The sequence below is a fragment of the Pleurodeles waltl genome, chromosome 3_1, assembly GCF_031143425.1.
Source record: "Pleurodeles waltl isolate 20211129_DDA chromosome 3_1, aPleWal1.hap1.20221129, whole genome shotgun sequence".
NCBI classification, from domain to species: domain Eukaryota; kingdom Metazoa; phylum Chordata; class Amphibia; order Caudata; family Salamandridae; genus Pleurodeles; species Pleurodeles waltl.
In genome coordinates, this window is record NC_090440.1 from 1,743,802,227 (window position 1) to 1,743,820,953 (window position 18,727).

The window sequence follows — 18,727 nt, forward strand, 5'->3', positions numbered from 1 at the left end:
AGAGGAGGGGTGGCAGACTGGGAGCCCCCCTTGACGGGCTTCAAAGCACAAAGGTGCCTCGGAGTACTGTATCTCTTGTAGTAGGAGTGCAGGTGGACCTGCACGCTACATTGGAAAGCGCAGATACGTGTTGCCCTTCGTGTAGAGAGCATTGATGGTGTACAATCTACATTTGACCAATGTGTGCCTGTGCCCTCAGTGTCACCGGACCTGATGCCTCATCTTATGTCTTTGTTTCCACGTGGGATCACAAATATATTTCAGGATCTGCCTAGGGTGCGCTGGGATGGTAATCACTATGGCATGTACAATGTGGAAATGATTTATTGTGGTTGACTCATGATGTTGATAGTCTGACAATTGCCTGTTTGGCAAAGAAGTACTGATTTCTGATGTTTTGGTCTACACCTTTTATACAATACAGTTTACATACCTTGTTGTGAAGTATCTTTTGTGGTGTATTTATTGTGTGTGTGTGTGTTGTGCAAATGCTTTGCACATGACCTCTGGTGAGAAGCCTTGACTGATTTACTCGCCCTGATTAGAGTGGTGTTTTTTTGCCAGGCTGAGGTGCCTAGCCTACCCAGCCTGAAACCCAATTTCTAAAAGTTACCCACCCCTTGCGACCTCGACACTCCAAGGGGACCCACCGGGCTTACATTTAAGTCCACCTGTGCAGTGCTTTCCCAAGTGGTCCCCTGCAGTGGCCTAGCTCAAGCTCCAATGACTTTCTGCAGCTGCTCCCACCAAAAAAACAGGAGCTGGCAAACATCTCCAGCTGGCCCTTAGTGCCCACCGACGACCTCAACATACCTGCGAAAGGAGACATTAGTAAACTCATTGCCAGATTTTATGCCCATTTTCAAAGTATTTTCTCCATTGATTCCTATGGTGCGTAATTACTCATAAAAAGACTATTTTTATTAAAATACAAAAATTATTACTTAAAAAGTACTTACCTGATTCTGATGATCTTGGTCTTTTTTTTATAAAAATCTGAAATATTTTTGCAAATTGGTCTCAAGTTATTCTTTTGAGTGTGTGTTCTCATTTATTGATACTGTGAGTACAACAAATGCTTTGCACTTCTCCAAGATTAGCCTAACTGCTCGACCAAGCTACCATAAAGATTAGAGCATTAGGTGCTCTAATTTTTACCTCTTTAAATGTGTGGTTGTCTGGACCCCCTGCACAGTGCGCCTAGCTTGGCACACAACATAGAGGGCCAGCTTCCTATAATAAGTGTTTACGGTGGTAATCTGCATTATTTTGTTGAACTGCAACCACTATGCCAGATAGACCTGTTTTGGATTTTCTGATATTTGGTTGCTTCTCTCTCTCCCCTTTCCTTCTTCTTTAGATGCCACTGGGAGAGGCAGTAGAGGAAAGGGGGTTAGTGATGTTTAAACATTTGAGTAATGGTATTTCTTCATACACTTGGCTTTCACAGACTGGTAACTTACTTGAATCTTTATTGTTGGTCAGTAGTATGGCCTTTATCTCAATGTTTACTGGACAATATTTAAACATAAAGGTACAACCACCACCACTATGACTGGGGTCCTGTATGTAACATGTTCATTTGAAACAGTTATGTGTGAGGTACATAAAATGGTGGGTCTCCTGTAGGCTTGCCTTGCACAGGTGGTTGTGACTCCCTTAATGTTCTGCTTTTCATGGCCTTTACAACAAAACTATTGATGGGTGATGGTAGCGTACTAAACCTTTCATAGTTATGCAATTTTTCCTTTACTCTACTGAACCTCCTACCTGCTCTCCTTCCTTTATTTTTTTTCAAATCATGTTTTTTAAGTTTTGATAGTCGTAAAACAACAGTTTAAACCACAGCATGAAGAAAGGAGAGTGCAGTAAAGCTGGGTATCAGGCTTTTGCGGCTATTAAGGATGTTACAGAAGTAGAGTCTCTTGTAAACAGTGCAGGAGTTTAGAGTTTCTAATGAGGAAACAGGTGAGAGAAGATCAACTTGGAAGATGGCGCAAGCCTCTTTGTGCATGGAAAGACTAGTATTCCTGAGGGGTCATTTGTTAAGGGTGACAGGGCTCAGATGGGTGCACAAGGGAGAGCAGAGAGGATTTAGCTTGTGGGTAAGGCTTTTAGTAGGGAACATCCCCGTTACAGGTGCTCAGTGTTGTACTGGCGAGGGGAGGGGGATGGGAAATATGCATGAGTGAACTCTGTGGTTTCTAGAGTGGACATTCATGGTATATAATGTAAGGGTCCAATGACCTACCCAAGAATTGAGGGCTCTTGTAGTGCAGGGGTTAGGGTTGTGTAGAGGGGAGGTCTCAACTCAGTTATCGCCTTGAATTCCATCAGCATGGTGGACCAGGCTGCAGCTATGGGACAACCGCCATATGTGGCTGGCTTCCTCCCAGTGTAATGTTGAGCTTTGTCTCAGCCAAGCAGAGCAACGCTGTGTGCCACCTGTATAGTGCTGGTGGGTGATGTGCCTTCCAGTGCATTGTTAAAAGGTGCTTGGCCAAGAGCAGCACATTTCGGCGAAGCATGCATGCATGCGGCGGTGGTATATACCCAGGGCTCTTGCTCTCCAGGAGTTCAGAGAGGTAAGTTCTGCTGTAATACTAGCAAGTGTGTCATGAATAGCAGTCAAGTAGGAAGCTACGGATGGGCAGTGCCACAACATCTGCTGGAGGTCTGCTGTCGGGGAGACTGGATAGGGCCGCAGTGGTGAACATTCGGTTTAACCTTGCAGTTGAGAGAGAACCTCTGTGTAACACCATATAGTGAATGTTTTTGAACCAGGCATTTTGTGATACCAATTGTGGGGACTCCAGTGCCCTGTTGCATTCCTAATCATGTAGGGGTCTTCCCAGGTCGCCCTCCCAAACGTTCCACAAGTGGGTAAGTGTTGAGAATGTGTGGTCTCTAATGGCTCTATACAGTCATGTGATCAGATGAGTTCCTTCCCTCATTAGGTACAGGGTATGTACAACCACGTGGGTTGGCAGTTCTGTCTCTGGTGCACCCTAGAGCGTGTAAAGTTTCCCCAGAAGTTGTCCATACAGCAGAAGTTGTCCCAGGGAAAGATGATTTTCTTGGCACAGGTGTTGAAACGTCAGAAGTTGCAAATCACAATAGTGGTCACTGATATTGCCAGGCCATTAAGGGGAATATTAGGGTAGTAGGGGGGGGGATACTTTTTCGAGTGAGCTGGAGAACTCTTGTAAGACATTTGCAGACGATCCAGCCATGCAGGGACCACAAGCAACATATTTTAATACCCGGGAGGAGGAGTTGTCACATGATAAAGCCCAAAAGATTCACATCTCTAATCAAATTAGGCAGGCTGATAATTCCTTCAAAGAGTTATTTAAAATACTCAGTGCCTTTGACAATCCTCGGAATTGCTCACAAGCAATACCCGCATCACAAGAACTTTGCAATTCTCTGGCCAACTGTTTTGAGGAGACAATTAATCGGATTTACCAGAAATTCTCAGGCTTGACAATTCAAATTTGTGAGGAGAATAGTCTGAGACCACCCCCTCAGAACTGTGAAACCGTTTACCCGTGAGTCTATTCAGAAAGCACTTGCTTCTGCAAAGTCTGGCTCCCTGCATGATACCTGCCTTCCCAGGGTCAGCGCTAACCTGTCCAATCGGCTTGCTCCCACTATATGCTCCCTGTTAATTTATCGTTCAACGCAGGGTAAATACTCTCGGTCTGGAAAACGGCCAAGGTCATGCCATTTAAAAAAAAAAAAAAAAAAAAAATATTAAATCTGTCGCCGCTGAATTTAACTAATTACTGCCCAATCTCACTGCTTCCTCTACTAGGTAAGCTGTTCGAAGCTTTAGTTAATATTCAACTCATGGAAACTTTTGAGGCCAATAAGATCTTGGACACATCACAATCTGGGTTCAGGCCTTCTACAGTACAGAGGCAGCGTTGATTACAGTTACTGGCCATATTTGATGCTCTCTCCATGCTAACCTACCTTCTTTGCTTTTTTACTTATCAGCAGTGTTTAATACTGTGTCTCATTCCAGACTCATATAGGCTCCAAGAAATTGGAATCCAGGGCCTAGCACTAAAATGGTTAAAGGAGTTCCTCACTAGCAGAATCCAAAATGTATTTCTGGGCACTTTCAAATCCTGTACCATGACACTGGACAAGGGGTTGCCTCAGGTCTCCTGTTTTAGCCCTACACTCTGTAAGATATACTTGGCCCCCCTGGACAAGATCATCAAAGCCTTCAGTTTCGAAGTTATATCTCATGCCGATGATAAACTAATAATTACCTTTAATGAAAGTCATGCCAGGGCAAAAGAGCATTTCTCGGCTGGGTTTAAAGCAGTAACAAACTGGATGTTCGTAAAGGCCCTAAAGGATTGTGACTTTGACTGGTGGTCTCCCCAACTTGGTGTAGCTCTGATTCCCAAACAAACTGTTAAAAATGTGGGTTGTCCGTGTGTACCATACTTCTCAATGAAAGACCAGGTTTCGTTGAGAGCAAGTGCCTGTAATAGACGAAACCTAGTCTGTTGAGGAGAGTCTTCACTTTTCTCCCACTCTCAGCAAAGTAAACTCTAGTACAGGGATTGGTCATTAGCAGATAAGATTATGGAAATGCCTTGTTGGTTGCTGCGCACAAGACGCTGCTTTTAAAACTGCAAGTGGTACAGAATACCGCTGTCCGTCTCATCGCAGTCTACCTTCCTGGGCTGCGTCCGCTCCCCTCCTTCGCTCACTTCATTGGTTACCCGTCTGAAAAAGGATCATTTTTAAACTTTGATGTCTAACACACATATCCTTAATAGGAAACGTCCCCAGTTACTTATCTATCAAGCTTAACTGTTATCGTCCAGTCAGAACATTAAGCTCTAGCGAAAAAGCGCTGTTGGTCCCACAAGTGGAAAACAAACTTGAACAGGAGGCAGTCATTTTCCTTAGCTTGTCCCCGTATACTGAAATATGTTACATCTTCACACATATAAGTGCTTGGGCCACCCAAATTCCGCATTTTACTCAATACAGCTCTATTCGGAGTTCTATAGCTAAAGCCTGGCCTGGGATTTTTTTTGGCCCCACACTGAGATACCCCTTTCAGGGATGATTTATACACGCTATAAACTATACTAGCATAACATGGGCCGGAAGTAGGCCCTCTTCTGTGCTGGTCTTGAACAGGTTCCTACCTGTGAGCCAACGGGAAACCCATTGTAGTTGTGCCACAACGTAATAGTTCTTCAAAAGATGGTGCGGCTAGGCCACCCTGTCCCAGTGGCAGTCGAAGTTTGTGTAGAGCAACCCTTCTCCTTCATCCACTCCAGAGTAGGTCACCAAGAAGTTGGTCCAGGTCTTGGAAAAAACATTGTTTGGGGTAGTGGGGGGTGGGGGGGGGACCGGGACATTCACAAAATAATATAAAAGCCTGAGTAGAACAATCATTTTAGAGAGAGCTATTCTGCCGGCTGGGACCAAGGGGAGTTTCTGCCAGAACTGCATCTGGGACTTAATAGCATTGAGGGCCCTTTTCAGGTTCCCCGGCTCATTTGGAGCTGTTGCCAGGGGGAGGGGGGGGGGGGCATCAGAGCAGAAATAACTCTAACTAACTCCACTTTACTCTCAGGCTTTCCATCTCTGCAAAGTCACGGAAGGCCGTCTATGTCGAGTATGTATCCTGAGACATGCCCCATATATAGCGGAGGAAATCATTTGCATAAAGTAACAACATGTGTAAGACCATTGAAGGGAATCCCCCATCGATGGTCCTCTTGGCGGAGGAGGACAGCCGGAGGTTCCATGGATAGGGAAAAAAGAATGGGAGAAAGAGGGGGCAGCCCTGGCATGTTCCCTGACCAATGGACAATTGGGAGGAGAACAGCCGTCTATCACGTACCCTAGAGGAGGGGTTGGTATATAGTCATTTAGTATAAGCTAGGAAGCGCAGACTTAGCCCCATCATGCGGGGGACCTCGAATAAGTAGTCCCAAAACAGGGAATTGAAGGCTTTTTCAAGGTCAAGAATGAGGCAAGCTGCCAGAGGGTGATGTAGAGGAGCTTGGTCCATAACCTAGAATAGCCGCCTAATATTGTTGGAAGTGCTGCAGTCAGACCCTAAACCTTTTTGGTCTGAATGAACCAATGTTGGGAGTATTTGCTGATAGTGTTCGGCCAGGATCTTTCCTAATATTTTGTAGTTTGTGCTTAGTATAACTACAGGCAGTAGGAGGAAAGGCTACTGGGGTCCTTGTCTGGTTTAAGTTTAGAAATTAGCGTGTACTCTTGAAGGGAAGCAGGAAGGGACCCTGTCCTGAGTGCCCCCTTGTATATTGTGACTAAACACGGGGCGAGGCTGCGTGAGAATCGATCATATTATTCAATGGGGAGACCGTCCAGCCCCAGGGTCTTGCTACGGGCCACGTCCTGGATGGCTTTTTTCACCTCTGCAATGGTGATCACTTCATCTAGCTCTTCTCGATGCAGTGCATTGATGGGGAGGGTAGAGAGAGGGGTTAGAAACTGGCTGAATGCGTTGAGGGATGATGCCTGGGATGATTGATATAATGCAGCGTTATTAGTACTGGAGGCTTGTAGGATGTCAAGTTGTGATTTTAGGATGAGTCCTGTGGCAGTTTATATTTCGGTGATGGGAAGGGACTGGAGTTCTTGGTGGGCCAACCGCGCTAACAGATGACCCAGTTTATCACCCATAGCATGCAATCTAGAAATGCAGTCCCTAAAATTATAGCATCTCAGATGTTCCACCGCCTCAGCCTGAGTGTCCTTGGTGGTCGGAAAGGCACGGCGTTCCTCGTCGTTCAACAGAGTCTGGTTGTCTTGAGCAGCCCCAGCTGCGTCCCATGTAGTATCTTCTCCAGGACTCTGCAGGCTCCATCAATGCTTTGAATACAAAGGCCCGAGAGACCACTTTAAAAGCTTCATGGTAGGTGCTTTCCGTGCACTGGTTTCCTTAGAAGTAGTACAAAATGTGGGCCTTGATGTGTTTCGCAGAAAGTAGGGACGTCCAGTGTTTCCTTGGCAAGCCTCCAGGTGGGGCTTGGAGGGTGTGGGGGACCCCAAGCTATATCAACAATGTGTGCAGTATGATCGGATAGGACATGACTTTGATAAACCGTGTGGGTTAGAAGGGGGAACGAGGGCTTGGGAACGTAGTAAGCAATCCAGTCAAACAAAGAGATCGTGCGAAGTCGAGTAGAGGAAATAAAGTCGCAAGGTGGGGTTATGCAATCCCCATGCATCGAGAAGGGACCAGTGTTGTGACCAGAGGGAGAATTGTTGAGAATGCTGGTGAGTCGGGAGTGGGGTAGCGGTGGGTGGGAATGGTCGAAGGAGACCAGTATATTATTATAGTTACCCCCCTAGTAGCCAAGGGATACCTACCCATTTGGCTAAAATGCCGGAGATGTGGGTCCAGAATGCCAACTGGTCTGAATTCAGGGCATATATACTGCCTAGGAGTACAGGATCACCGTCCAGTCGGCCCTCCACAAAGACGTACTTCCCCTCTTTGTCCACTATTGTGGTTTGAGTTTGAAAGAGAGTGCCTGGGCGGATCCATAGGAGGGCGCCTCTGGCGAACGCGCAGAGTATGTGGTGCCATACACTAAGGCTCTCCAGCATCTGATAAGTCAATATAGTTTTCTAGCTGTGAGGTGGTTCTCTTGCAGAAAGTTAATATATGCCTGTTGGGGTTTGATATGTGTGTATACTATGTTTCTGCGATGTGCTGAGTGCATCCCCCTCAAGTTTAGTGTTAGGAAGCATGTAGTGCGGCTGGTAAACATCGTGTGGTGTTGGGAGAGGAAGAAAGGGGGGGGAAGTTGGGGTGTCTTAGCTCATCCGAGCTAGCGTAATGTGAGGCTCACGCAGGGAGGAAGGGTATAATGCAAAACATGAAATAACAGTGAAACCAGAACTAGGGCCTACAGCCAAGGGCTGCACCCCCAAACCAGTGCTCAGAGAACCAGTACATAAAAACCGGGGTATCGACTGACAGCTAGTCTGTCTTTTGTGTGTGAACGGCGAGCAAAGAAGGGGCTGCAAGATAAGGCAGTGGGCTCGGGGTCTCAGCAGAGATCATGAGAGTCAGAGCAGGTCATCCACTAGTTGTGGGGTGATCTGCGGGCCAGTCAGTAAACCTTCAAGCTGCATTTCATCCAGGAATCAATTATCACTTGGAGCTGAGCTCGAGTTAGTATAGGGTATGGTAGGGGACTGGCGTAGCACAAACTCAGCGCTAATTGCCGATTGGTGGCTTTGGCATGATTCATGTGAGGAGGCAGCATTGTGGGTTGTATTTGGTTTGTTCCGGCGTCGTCTTCTGCCCCTCCTGAAACCAGGATGGGGAGAGGATCTGGTGGGTGGCAGAAGGCGGGTGGTGCCTTCAAAATGGGTTTCCACCCAGTCCCAAACAGAGGCCAGGTCAGTGAAGAAGTGGGTCTGTTGATTATGTATGATCTTTAGTCTTGCTTGGAACAGTAGCCAGTATTGAACATTTAGATAGCGAAGTAAGTGTTTCACTGCTAGGAAAGATGAATGTTGCCGCTGTGTGGATATTGTGTAGTCCGGGAATACTGAGACTCAACAGTTCTCAAATTTGAGTGGGACGACCTGCTTTGCCGCTTGTAGTATGGCATCTATGTATTTGAAGTGGAGAAGCCTTTCCACCACTGACTGGGGTGCGGCCCCCACGGCTGTGGTCTGCAAGCCAGTACCCTATGCACTCATTCCATCGAGAAGTAGGGAGAGTGATTAGTTCAGTGTAAAAGTCTTCACCCAGTCTTCCAGAATACCAGTCATTGTGTTGGAGCTTTCCACCCCTTCTGGCAGACAGACCACCTGTTTTCATCTCGCTATCCACTCCCCCCCCCCCCACCACATCCTCCACCCGGTTTTCAAGGTATTGTAGTCGTTCTCGGAGGTCTTTTATAGATCATTCATGTTCGGTCAGCTGAGTTTGCATGTCTGAGAGTTGGTGCTCTGTATCGATGACTCTTGAGGCTAGCTTCCTTTGGTCTTGCTGAAGAAGACTAAATTCTACCCAGATCTCTTCTATGTGGGATTTCACCAACGTGCATAAGGATTCACTGGCGCTCAGTATAGCATCCAGTTTCGCCATTGAGTCCTGGGTTTGGGAAGGACACTATGGGGCTCCTTGGACTAGATGGCCCAGAGATATGGCCACCGGTGAAGGCAGGCAGGAGAGGGCCTTGGTCGCTTTTTGTTTGCCTGCGCTGCTCTGTTCTAGAAGTCCAGCTCAGTCCTGCTGTGTGAAAGGGCGTGGAGTGGTCTTCAGCAGGGGTCTGGGAAACTGCCAAGGAATTCCACCACACCCAAAGCCACTGCTGGGGGAGGGTCCTCTTTGTGGTCTGACACTGGGGAACAGCAGTCTGTCGGTCATGCCTGCAAGTAGATTGTGCTGTGCTTTGTATGTGGTTTGAGATAATAATTCCAAGGTGGGGGCTGGTGAGCTTCCCACAGTCTCACAGAGCCTCCAGAATGTGCAGCAAGTGAATGCTGGGGGCTGCTGGACAGAGCCCTCCACCAAATTTCACCGGGCCTCACTACACCGCCTGTTGACCTTGCTCCTGTTGCTTCCAGACTGGGGGGTTCACTTCCCCTCTCCCATGACTCTGTCTGCAGCGTGCCTTGGCAGAGAACGGTACAGTGGTTGGTTGTGGGGATGGAGTATGAGCCGGAGGACCGCTTGGTCATCTGTCACCTCCGCTGCAGCCCCCAAATGCTGTGCCTTTCATTCACTCAGCCTCTGGGAACATGTGTTGGTGAGCCTCGACCCTGGGCAGTATAGAATTGCCAGTGGTGGTCCAGACAGAGTGATTTTAGGGGGTGATCGTTTTTCCCCGGGTTCAGTGTCTAGCCCTTCTGTCGTGCATAAAGTCCAGGCAGCAAGTGATAGGCCATGCAGGCAGGAGAAGGTGGCTGATTCTGCCCTGTTGGGGGCCCGCTGGGGGCTATCTATTGCAGCGGGGGATCTTTGGGCATCCGAGGCACTCCTTCAGTTCTGGTCTCAAAGAGGATCGACGGGAAGTCCGGAAGCGGCCCCCGCTCCAACCAGGCCCGCACTTTGATCTTGCATCAGTCGGGGACTACCACTGAGGTGTCTGCCCAGTCTTCTTCCCCTCTCTAGGCCACACCAGAGTAGCCTTGCAGTGATTGAGTTCTTCAGAGTGGAGTGCAGAGCTTAGATATTGCGCCACTCTGCCCTGGGTGTTGCGATGAACACCAAGGCCCACGGGCTCTCCCCTCCTCCAGTGGGAGTGGAGCCCGGGTCAGGACAGCTCAGTGGGGAAGGGCAGGCTGCAGACAGGACACATCCCCGCCTGAGGTCATCCCACAGGGATTGCAGTGAGGTTTGGGTGGCGGAGGGCGGAAGCAAAGAGCTGCAGTCTTTGGCCTATGCCAGGTCAGCCACAGGGTCTGCACCGTCGATATCCAACCCTTTCAATGGGACCCTCTTCTTCAGCTGTTAAGTCACCTCTGGTGGAGGGAAATCACTGGATTAGGGTCCGGGGGGTGCTCTGTGCTGTTTCCTCGTTTCCCCGTGTCCCCTCAGTCTCACCAAGACAGACTTGCTGTCACACTTCTCTCCAGCTATCAGGCTCCATGGGTCTTCTGCTCTGCAGTCTTTGGGAGGGGGGTGCAACACTCAAGCCCCAAGCTGCAGGGCTCGACGCAAACAAGTAGTGGCTGGTAAGTGCATTCAAAGTGGTCTCTTCGCACTAACCTCACGTATTTAGGCAGTATAAGTGCAGATTGCTGTGTCTTGGAGCCGAAGCTGTCTTAAATTGTGTCCCCCCCCGTCTTCAGCTGCTAAGCCACACCCCTACCTTGCCCTCTTTCTTAAAGTACAAACTTCTTTTGGCAGTTTCCCTGCCTGGCTTGAAAAACTTGTGATCAGTAAAAATGCCAAGGATACAGTTCCTCATAATTGCAACTTGCTATAAACGTTTTTTTAAACTTAATTTTGTGTGGCTCTGTGATTGCAGTTATTGCAGACTACCTCAAACCACGATCAGAGCTTTGAGTGCACTCTCCACACCAGTGCAAAACTGTTTGCCATATGCAGTTCCTTTCTGGTTTTGCGTTTTCCTTAAAGCTGGGGACTTACTCTGGAGTACCTAGCTGCTGTGACCGGGGCGGAAGGTGAGAGGTTGAACTGCCCAATAAAGAGAGGAGCTGACTAACAATAAGACCTGCTCACTGAAGATCTGCATACAGGCGGCCACGACAAACTCAATTGCCCGAAGCCAAAATATATCTGCTTCCCAGTTAGACAAAGTTGAGAACAGAAAATGATTGCTTGAACTCTCCGAGCCCTTCTATAGTTTCCACAACATTTGTGCTTAGATTGCTCTGTCTCCATCCTCCCAGTACCTTTGCCTGACCGTATCTAATACTATTAAAGTGCAGATGGCCAAGGGTGTTCTTTTCTTCACCACGGCATTTGGGTTATGCCAAATTGGATGTGACTGTTCAACATGATTCAGAACTGTATGAATGTCTCCAGCACATATGGTTTCAGAGACAATAATTTTGAAGTTATGGTTGAAACTAAACTCTACCTTCCAGCTCTCGGTGAAACTTGTTGAGCCTTTTGTGCCAACACCACCAGAAAAACATGACTCTGACTGGACCTTTTTGGACCCCAGAGTTTGTTACCCACATGGGATTCTATAGTAGGAATTCCAATAGTTTTTTCCTCATAAAAAACTTTGTAATACTTCGAGACTAGTTGGATCTTTAAAAGCTGGTAATTGATGCAGTGAAAATGCTGAAAATTATTTTAGAATCAACAATAAACAGCATCTTCATCCACCAGCGGTTATAATAGTATAAAGCAATACGAAGATAAAATGAGGAGAGATGGGTGTACAAGAACAACCCATATCTGGAGCAAATATCCTTACTGAAAAGATACATTGATGATGATCCTCTCATCCGGAAGAGAAGCATGTGGATTCTGATGGAGTTTCATTAATGGATTAACACTCAGATGCCAGATATATAATTTTCCATTACCCATGACAAACAGGAGATCAATTTACTTGACTGATATGTCACAGGGAAGGCAAGATTTACACAGCAGTGTACAAAAAAGATGCAGACAGGAATTCCTTCTTTCCTTCGTTATTCCAGTTTTCATCAACGCGACCTTTGTGATAATTTACCTTAAAGCCAGTTCCTTAGAATTAAGAGAAACTGCTGTAAAAAGGGGGATTTATTTGTTCATGCTGTCTTTATAGAAAACCTCCTGATAGGAACTACCCTCGGAAACTGCTCCAAAGATCATTAAAAAGAGTATGGTACACTCCAAGGGTTTGTCTATTGGAGGAGCAGAGTAAAACATTCACGATGTATCGCATAGTTTGTGTGACAAAATATAATCAACACACAAATTTGATTAAAAACATTTGTTAGGAAGAACTTGTGATTACTTCATAATATGAAAGAACAAGTCTTTGCCTTATGAGGAAATAAGCTTATTAGGTATATGTTGGTTCATTCAAATACTGATACTGAAAGACGTCGTCACCTACTACATTGGGTAGCACGATGGGTCTTTCACCAATTGTAGGTCACCACAAATGTGGTGATTGCACAGTATGTCAGTCAACGACAGAAGGTTCTGAAATTGATGATAATGAATGCAGAATAAAACGCATGGACTTCACAAACTGTAATCCAAAAATATGATTTACTTCATTCAGTGTCCTTTTGGTGTAGAAAAACTACGCAAGAAGGGAAAAACATAAATCTCGTATTTATAAAAAGACTATTACGGTTCCCCTGGTACAACATTATTTGTTAAATAATCATGTGGAAAATGATATTAAGTGGGGAGTGTTAAAACAGGTGTTGCTCCTTCAGTTTGGATACAGCACTCTAACAGACTGAGACACAGTTGATTTTGAAGTTGAGATCTGTCGAAAAGGGCCTAAATTAACTCTGAGGTTTAAAATATTTGAAAATTGCAGGTAAACTTTTAGACACTATTAATGCAATGAAATTGTGTATTGTGCAACGCATAGTGTGTGACATTATGGGCAACTATTAGTAACACTCAGATTTGAATGGTTCATTTTATTCTGACCACTGCATTATTTTAGGAACCAACTTAATCAGCACTACATTTCTCATTGATCTTGCAATGAGATACATTTGGTGCGTTAAGTTACTGATGTACGCTCAAGGACTGGTTTGAATTGCAGTCTGTATAGCTCGAAGAAACTAAGGTTCATCCAGGCACTGGCAATACATATCCCATGAGGCCTGTAATAATGGAACATCATGGCGCTGAAACTAAGAAGTGCGTTTTTTGTGGCATGGAGCACATACTACGTGGAAGACACCGATATCAGAAGATGTCGCTTTTGGCTGCCACACAGCACAGATAATTCTGAGGCGGCCGCTGTAATAGGGATGTGATCCCCGGCCTCTGAGATGGAGAGGAGGTTTCTCTGAGCGCGTCCCTAAGGAGTACAGAGGAAGCAACCACTCCCTATGCTGTGAACTATTTAGTTGGTCAGATGAACGCAACCCCTACGTACATTCTTCACAGTTGTTAATAAACATAAGGTAAAGGATAGAGGAAAATACACTGTATAGGACAACTATCATTGCTGAATGGCTCCCTTATATTTATATATATATATTTATATTTATGTTTTCTTCTTCAACTTGTTTTTTTAGCTTTCAAAACAGTATCTAAAAAGCAATTCTGTATTTTCATAATCCGATATGTTTGAGAGCACTGAGAATGGTTGAGGTGAAGGTATTATCCAATGGAACCAATGTTTTTACTGTAGCTATTTTATTTTTTATACAGAACCACCTGGTGAAGTATAGAGTAATTACTCGTACACACTTTTTTAAGGATTTGTTCCTGATGGAAGATCTTGTTGAATTAAATTCCTAAGGTAGATCAAAACACGTAGGCAGTGGTGTTGGAGTGTTCGGGGGTTATTATTGACAAGGGGCTGACCCTTGACTTTGGACTTATAGACACTGTATAACCCCTACACTAAGGGACATCTATGGGAGGACTATTTGTTGTGAAAAATATCTGGGTGAAGATGTTTGATTTGTTTATTGATTAGGTTTTGGTTCAGTCAGTGGTTTTATTGATTATGCACATTCTGCATCTTAAATATATGCTACTAATGTGCAATTAATACAATAATCTTGGTTTGGAACCATTGTGAATTGTTTCATTGACTCTGTGTATTGATTAAATTTCATTTTTCTGCTGTATCTATTGATTAGGAACAGGACGGATTTAAACAGAATGCATTGTTGCTTAGATTGAACATAACATTCATGTCATAAAAGTATTGTATAAAAGTACCTGTGTTCAATGAAAGACTGTTTTGTATGTATATAAGTAAATTAACACCAACATGATGAAAAATGTCCACATCCCTTGTTGTATCTTGGTATTGCTTTACACTATTATTAAGGATGGTGAATGAAGGTGTAGTTTGTTGTTGATTCTTGAGTACATCTGCCTTTATTCTCCTTAACGGGGTCAGGCCCCCATTGGTATAGTGAAAATTATTTTAGAGCACTCAATTGCCTTAAAATTCCCGGCTCTATAGAATTAAAATGAGTGGATCTACCTAAAGCCATGCATGGAGCAGTTGGAATATTTAAGTCAAGTATTTAAGTCAAGTTTTAACCTAGATAATGACAACAAGGCAGACTGTTGCAGTATTTGACTGCTAGACATAAATATGTTCTGTAGCTCTTGTTGCCTGCACACAGTCTCAGTAAGCATACCTTTGACGAACAGAAATGACATACTTTTGACTTAAGGTAGGGTCCTGTTTTTATGGGTGGTGGGCTATAATATCAATCATATTTAACTGGAGTCAGTGTTTTGTCTCGGTCTGATGCATTAACTCAGATCTGTTCCCAAATATTGTAGTGAGATTGATAAGTCCTGAAGCTATCTGAGTAAAAATACTGTTGCATAGGATAACATTGGCCATAGGCCCAATGTTATTTTCAAGCCAGTGTAAAAAATCTGTAAACATACTTGAACTCAGATTCTAGTTTTTTTGTGTGCATCTGATTTTTAAATGCCCTTTTTTTTACTTACACATTATAAATGTTCTGTCTTCCTTTGAAGACATGGCATACTGACTGGACATTTGGTTCACTGTGTGTAATTTACAGTGTAATGCCTTATCCTGGGTTCCTAACCCTGCTATCTCCTAGAGCAAGCCTTGACTGCTTGACTTCACAACCCCTGGAGAGGTCAAAGGGAACCATTTGGAGTGCAGTTGTATTGGAGCATGATTAGTAGTTAGCAGTAACCGAACAGGATACTGACAAATAAACATTAGCTTCCTTTGGACATCAAGGAAAGACTATTTTCTCTTTCTCTGAACTCCAGGAACCTTTGTATTTTGTCCCATCCTACTACCACAAATCTTGGAGTATTGTCTCAAGACTTCATTCATCCACTCCAGGGCCTTCCAATCTCAGTTCAAAAAGCAAGACATTTGAAGTTCTCCTTCCTTTCTGTAGCTCTAAATCACTAATCCACAACACTTCTCAGAAGTAAGGTAGATTAGTGAAACACCCCTGATTGTAGGCCTTCCAAAGTAGGACTTCATTAGTTCATTGTTTGGTTGACAACAGCTGCACATGACCACAGACTCTGTCCTGGCTATCTGACATGAACCTAGATGGCGGCACCTACTAGCTGAATGACGATGCAAAATCACTTGAATTGATTCTCGATGCAGACCTCACCTTCAAACAACATGTCTCCAAGAAGGCCAAACACCATGGTACTGGTCCTCCTTCCTTTAAAAAAGGGAATTCCTTCCTCCAAATACCTGATTTCAGAACAGTAGCGCAAGCCCGGGTACTTTCCCACCTAGATATAGGCAACGATCTTCCTTGGTGGCTTCCCTGATACCACTTAGACACTCCTGACATTAAGGTGTTAAAGATCCACCACATCATCCCAATGCTGAAGGAACTATACTTCCCCCTCCAAGCCCATTTTATCTTCAGGAACCTCTGTCACCTACAAGACCATCAGAAATAACTCTATATACCTTGCAAAGAAACAACTGGCTTCAGGTTGACTGCGTCATACTGGCAGCCAGGAGATTGGCAGACTAGAGACAAAGAGGTGTCAGTGTTAGACCTGACAGCCTTAGGGTGGTCAGATCCCCAACTTTTTGCCTGCCTCCCTCCACTTTTCTGACACTGCTTTTGCTGGTTTTAGAACTCTGCGCACTTTACCACAGCTAACCAGTGCTAAAGTGCATATGCTCTCTCCCGTAAAAATTGTAACATTGGTTCATTCACACTTGGCATATTTGATGGACTTATAAGTCCCTTGTAAAGTGCACTACATGTGCCCAGGGCGTGTAAAATGAATGCTACTAGTGGACCTGCAGCACTGGTTGTGCCACCTACCTCAGTAGCCCGTTAACCATGTCTCGGGCCTGCCATTGCAAGGCCTGTGTGTGCAGTTTCACTGCCACTTTGATGTGCCATTCAAAAGTACTTGCCAAGCCTTAAACTCCCCTTTATCTACATATGTCACCCCTAAGGTAGGCCCAAAGTAACCCATAGGGCAGGGTGCTATGTAGGTAAAAGAAAGGACAGGTACATGTGTGTTGTAGCTGTCCTGGTAATGGAAAACTCCTACATTTCTTTTCCACTGCTGTGAGGCCTGCTCCTTTCATAGGATAGCATTAGGGATACCCTCATATACTGCTTGAGTGGGAGATTCTGATAAAAGGGGTAACCAGGTCATATTAAGTATGGCCAGAATGGTAACAGAACATCCTGCGTATTGATGAGGTTGGGTTTTATATTACTATTTTAGAAATGCCACTTTTAGAAGATGAGCGTTTCTCTGCACTTATAATCCATCAGTGCCTTACAGCCTGTCTCCAATCCACATCTGGGCTGGGCTGCGCTGGTTTACAGCTCCCTTGTGCATTTCACCCGGACAAACACAGGATACTCGGTCACACCTGAACTCATCTGCATACTATACTGAATGGGTCTCCCTGGGCTGGGATGGTGGGTGGCCTCATACATTTTAAAGGCTAGTGCCTGCCCTCATACGATGGACTGCCAGAACTCCTACTGGGACCCTGGCAGACTGACCTGTACCAAAAAGGGACCTTGTGCACTTCAAAACCACTCTTTGAAGTCTCGCCCACTTCAAAGGCATTTTTGGGCATATAAACTGGGTCTCTGACCCCACCAACTCAGACACTTCTGGACCTGCAACCTGTTAAGAAGACCTGCCTGGCTGCCCAAAGGACTCATTTGGACTGCTTTGCTGAGAAGGACTGCTGCCCTGCTGCCCTCTGACTTTGCGGAGGAGTGCTCTCCAAGGGTTTGGATTGAGCTTGCCTCCTGTTTTCTGATGTCTCAAGGGCAAAAAGATTTCATTCCTTCAAGGAACTCCTTATTCGCTGAAAATCAACGCACAACCTGCTGGAAACGACACACAGCTTGCACTGCGACGAGAAAATCGCTGCACAGCCAAACCAGAACGACACAGCCCTACTTCCCCCAGTAAAGAATTGATGCAGTGCCTGCCATGCAGCCAGAAATTCGATGCACAGCCTACTGGATCGATTCACAGCCGAACAGGAACAAAGCAGCCTGACTTCCGGAGTGAAGAATCGATGCAGCACCTGCCGTGCAGCAGAACATTCTACGCATTGCCTACCGGATCAACGCAATGCCTGTGACTTCGTCCTGCACGCCTAGGATTTCCACGCATCATCCCTGGATGTCAAAAAGATCCCTGCATCGCAGTGAGGAACCAAAATTGCGCGCTGGAAATTGACGCAGAGCCCCTTGCAGCGTGAAAAGAAACAACGCAATATCTGAGCCGCACCAGAAATTCTGACACACACCCTATTTTTCCACGCATCTCCTCCTCTGGGGTCTCCATGCCTGTTATTTTTTATACAAACCAGGTTCTTTGTTAGACCAAGAGACAACTGTTCATTTCTAAGATTTAAGACTCCTTTTAATCTTGCAAAAGTGATATTTCAACTTTTGCTTATTGAGTCTTTATTGTTTTGACCTTAATTTAAGGTCAAAACAATAAAGACTCAGATAAATATCCTATATTTTCTAAACCTGTGTAGTGTATTTTTGTGGTGTTTTCACTGTTACTGTATGATTTATTGCACAAATACTTTACGCATTGCCTTCTAAGTTAAGTCTGACTGCTCAGTGCCAAGCTACCAGAGGTTGGGTGCAGGATAATTTGGACTGTGTGTGACTTATCCTGACTAGGGTTCTGGTCCCTATTTAGACAAGGTTGAATACCTCTGCCATCTAGAGATCCCATTTCTAACAGTCAGAAAGAATAAAAAAGCAGAAGAGGGGGTTTCTCCATCTAAGCACATAGAATCTGGAACAACGTCCCCATTGCCATCAAACCTGGAGTGAACCTCCTGCAGTTCAGAAAATTACTGAAGACACTTCCCCTCCAGAGCATTACCACCTGCAATTCCCGGCTCACTTGTTATCTTCTTCTTGTAAAGATTGTGCTTCGTTGCTTCCCATCTATATTTGGGCTCAACACGCTTTTTGCCATTTGACAAAGCAGTAAACTTTGCAACACAAGTTTTTTTATTCTCCAACCTACATCACCTTATCAATGACAGGCAGACTGCTTAACTGCTAGTACCAGAACTTAATT

General features: G+C 45.2%; 1 protein-coding gene across 1 annotated transcript in view; it reads left to right on the plus strand.

The window, feature by feature from the left end:
* ACADL (acyl-CoA dehydrogenase long chain) overlaps positions 1 to 18,727 on the plus strand; it is a 365,613-nt gene that overhangs the window by 228,325 nt on the left and 118,561 nt on the right. The gene's annotated exons all lie outside the window — the stretch shown is intronic.